General features: G+C 34.4%; 1 non-coding gene across 1 annotated transcript; it reads right to left on the reverse strand.

The window, feature by feature from the left end:
* Positions 1 to 1,853: 1,853 nt before the first annotated feature.
* LOC150067291 (U6 spliceosomal RNA) lies at positions 1,854 to 1,961 on the reverse strand. Its single transcript, XR_016534700.1, has one exon. It is a non-coding gene; the product is annotated as a U6 spliceosomal RNA (small nuclear RNA).
* Between the last annotated feature and the right edge of the window lie 2,849 nt (positions 1,962 to 4,810).

Genomic DNA, 4,810 nt, shown 5'->3' on the forward strand with positions numbered 1-4,810 from the left:
TTCCACTGCTAAAATATGTTACAGTATTACCATGTACCTAAAAGCTGATTTTAGTCATCACTTTAATCTTCAGACAATAACTTATTCCTTTGAAAATGTAGGGTTTTCTTCAAAGTCAGAAAAGAAAAAGGTTTTCATTGATTGAAATAAATAGGATTATAAAAAAGATTGCTATTGAGTTGTAGGAAAAATACTTAAAATACCAAATCATCAATCTAGGAAAACATTTAGCAAATGAGAAGTCTGGGTGTTTTAGAACCTTACACGTTAAATTAAAAAAGCAGTAGAATGTGGTTCTTTAAAAAAAACAAGGCTGTAGATGGTTTCTGAACTATTTGAGCAATATAAGGTCAATAGACTAAGTCATATTAATTGATCTTAAAGAAATGTTAAAAGAATATCAAAACTATCAAACCACTTATGTGGGTTTAAGTATAACAAACCCAAAATAATTGCTGCCTTTTGGCAACCCTCAAATACAGACATTTCCAGGAACAGTAGAACTGATTGGTAAAGTCCAGTGCTGTCCTTGACTCTCACATTCTTTCTTTGTGAGGTGATGTTTCTCACTAACCCAAAACAAAAACTGACACACAAGAAAAGAACTTGTTGTGCCGTGGAAAAGTTAGACTACTTCACGGTCCAGCTTCACATGATTACAGAAAGATTACGGACATCTGTAAAGATTCTTGCTGCTAGTCATTCTCATGCCTACTAATCCTAAAAATGAGGGGCTTTCCTGATGGTTATAAAAATTAGTGAAGTGGACCATGCTTCACAAAAAGACACAATAATTCTTCTCTCTTGCTGGCGATCTATCCCTTAGCTCCTCCTTCGTGCGAGGAGCTTGTTTAGGCAGTGTGTGCACACACAATCTCAACTATAGATCTGAAAAAGGAGCTTTTTTTGTATGTGGTATATAGGTGTGTGGAAGGAGAGAGGTTAGAAGATCAAGCTTGAGTGTGAATTTACTTCTTTCATGTCTGTTAAATTTGGAATGATGAAGAGAACTAATTGTGCTTTGCTTCTATTTTATTTTTGAAGAGGTCAAGCTAAAGTATCTTTGTGGGAGTGTGTCAGGAACTTGTGGAAAACTACATTCTCACACTGTGACATATCTTTAGTCCCTGTTAGTATTACTCCTCTGCAAACAGAAAGAAAGAGCTATATCAGAAGTTTGTAAAATCTTCAATTGCCATAACAGTGGAGCCAAAATAATATTCCTTTTGAAAAGAAATTAATGAACATGTGTAAAAATGGACAGTTGGTGTTAACCCCAAGTTCTGGAAGTGTAGTTTAGGAATTATGAGAATATAAAAACCATACTGAACAAATATCTACCATTGGAGTCCTGCTTGTCACAGTCCACATTAAAGTATTCAGATGAAAGAAATGTCTTATTTTGGGCACAGAAGCCCTTATTTTGATTTCCAACAGAATATGGTTGCCTATTTTCTTGGAAACAAATTTTAAAAATTTACTTTCGGCTAGTGTGTTTCATTCTATGTCCAATCTGAATTGTTCTACTTAACTTTAAAAATGGGAAATAAAATATATTTAAGTTTTCATCTTTTTCAGTAGTAGCCTCATTTGAAATTAATGCTCTCCGATCAGTCATAAATATTTATCAAAGTAAAATGTTTTCTTTTATTCTAGTAAATCTGATTGAAGGACTAATTCACTGGTTGAAAACTTGAAGTATATTCTATCTACATTTTAAGAGCCATTAATAAAAAGTATTAATATAAAAACTTTATGAATTAATTTAATTCACATTAGTAAGCCACTATATTAAAATATTTATGCTGAAGTTTGTATTATTTCCACCTTATAGAAATTATGGTGAACTTTTTAAAGATATAGAATGCTTCACAAGTGTATATGCCTTCTTCATGCAGGGGCCATGCTAATCTTCTCAATTATCTTTCCAATTTTTAGTATATGTATTGTAAAGCCAGCACTAAGTTATAGGCAACTTTTTTGTTGCCCGTCCTGGGGCTTGAACTCAGGGCCTGGACACGGTCCTTGGGCACTTTTTGCTCAAACTAGAGCCTTGCCACTTGAGCCACAGCGCCATGTATAAATATGTAAAAATAAAAGTATATGTATATATTGTTAATTTTTATTCTAGCTTATTTAGGAGTAGCAATTCTTTTTTTGCCAATCATGTGCTTGAGCAGGGCCTGAGCACTATCCTTGGACTTTTTCAAAGCTAGAACTCTACCACTTGAGCCTCAGCACCATTTCTGGCTTTTTTCTAAATATGTAGTACCAAGGAATCGAACTCCGGTCTTTGTGCATGCTAGGCAAGCACTCTACCAGGGGCCCAGGAGTAGCAAGGCAAGCACTCTACCAGGGGCCCAGGAGTAGCAATTATTAATCGCTGTAATTCAAGAAGATACATCCTGTGATAACCTACATATAAATATACCTGATACATTGTATATACATTTATTTGTTGATTTGACATAGGAAAGGGAAGGGGAAAAACAAGATGATTGAGAAGGGTGGGGAAGGGATATGAGAACAAAAACATGAGAAGGAGTATCAATGTTCGAGAAATAGTGTACCCACTACCTGATGAATGTAACTGTAATACTTCTACACATTACCCTGACAATAAAATACAATAAAAATAAATAAAACGAAAAATAAAAAATATTTTAAAAATGAACTTCAGTGGTTTAATAAAAAATGACCATTCTATTTTGAAATCACACAATGCCTTTCTGATATCTCACCATCTAGCCCAGATCTTGAACCCAGCAAAGATAGAGTGTTATATTTTGATTCATTTTTATGTGAACAAATAGTGCCTATAATTTTAAAACTTCCAGATGATTTAAATGTAATCTTTGGAATCTATTACTTACCTCAAAACTAATCAGATACTAAGATTAACAAAAAGAGGTGGAAATGCATCACAACAATTCCTTTGCAAGCTGCTGTAGAAACATGGTAGAATCGTGTGTTTGAACAGTGGTGGCTATTTATCACAGTAAACCCTGACAAAGGTCTTAAAGTTCCAACCACTTTGGGCAATATGTCATAAGCAACCAGTTGGAGGGCAGTAACAAAATACTTGGCTAACCATTCTACATTAGAGACATCTGTTTAGCTTAGCAGGATAGCAACACGAGGCTCTTCTATGGTTTGGATCATGTTAATATCCTAATTCATTTCTTTTTACAAAGGTTTAAACAATGTTGAGATATCATTCCATGTATCTTGCATATTTTAAATGTTGGTTGTATTCAACATTATATCATGATACAAAGTTTGTATAATATTTTAAGTGAAAAGGTGCAGCATTTATATAATGTTATATTTTAAGAAGAAGCATGTAGTAGGAAATCTATATTTTATAATAGTAAATTGAATCTTATTCATATATAAATCAGAAGGGTCTGATTTATTGGGGTGAATAAGCAGATGAATGTTTTTTCCCCTTCATGTACAGGTTAAATAGCACAATACTAATTTATGTTCAGTATTTGCCATGTTCTCAATCTAATATATGGCTTCAATAAAATTATCTTGATATTTTTTAAAAAGCCTTACAACATAACTTGGTTTATATTTAATAGTCTAGTAAATTGAACTTAGTGAGGTTACAAAACATTTTCAAGTTTAAAAATAATGATTGATGGCCGGGCGCAGTGGCTCACACCTGTAATCTTAGCTACTCGGGAGGCTGAGATCTGAGGATCATGGTTCAAAGCCATCCAGGGCACTAAAGACCGTGAGACTATATCCAATTAACCACTAGAAAACTGGAAGTGGTGTTGTAGCTATAGATATAGATAGATGTGTGTATGTGTGTGTGTATAATGATTGGTATATTGCAGAGCTAGGGTTACTCCTTCTATATAGTTTAAAATCAACTTCATATTTATTAGCCACTTTGAAAGAAAATCTTTTTCAAGTATTGTACGTATTACTCTTATTTATGAAGATTCATGCAAACGGCTATGATCTTTTCTGGGGGTCAAAAAGTCAGGCTCTGCTATCCACTTAATAATCATCAGTTCTTCTGTAGTTAGCTGTTAATGTGACCTGAAAGAATTCTAATAGTCCATAGATTTTACTCATACATGCAGAAATAGGGATGAAAGCTATGCAGAAGGAGATACAGAATTATCCCGGAGCCATCTTGTTATTTTACACCCAGGAATGAGAGTTTCTCAGGGAGAGCAGTATTCACTGACTCCTTCCCTGAATGCCTCACTCATATGAAATTAGCAGCAACATTCCTCATGTGTCATTTTGAAGCTAATGTATAATTTTTGAAGCTAATGTATAATTTTTTCTAGTATACAAGTTGAACACAAGTCTTTTTTTTTGTGGAACCTCTGCTCCTACTGTTAGATAGTATGGCAATGTAGGGGAAAGGGGAAGATTTAAAAAAAAAAAAAGGCTCCCCAGAAAGGCTATACAACACAATAAGCTTTTCAATAAAATGTCTTCTCCACCTTTCCAGCCCCTGCCAGAGCCCATTTCTGCCTTACTACCATCATCTGGAAATGGCAGAGTACTTGACTTGAACATCTCCTTTTCCTCTGCGTGGTCTGTGCCCCTTGTCCTCTGAAGTATCTCAAGTGTTCTGTCAAACTAAGTGACTATTTTTACCACAGTGTTTGGAAGTCTTGGCACACAAACTGCAGATTAGGCAAATTACAGGTGCAGGATTCATGTTACTTACTAATTTAAGTTTCGAATCTACCTTTTCTGTTACTTTTCACTCAGTTGGCTTTTCCTTCCACTTCGATTTTTTAGGAATACTCACAACCTTTACTAGTTGACCAGTTCT

Source organism: Megascapheus bottae, chromosome 2, assembly GCF_031878675.1.
Source record: "Megascapheus bottae isolate mThoBot1 chromosome 2, mThoBot2.hap1, whole genome shotgun sequence".
Classification (NCBI taxonomy): Eukaryota; Metazoa; Chordata; class Mammalia; order Rodentia; family Geomyidae; genus Megascapheus; species Megascapheus bottae.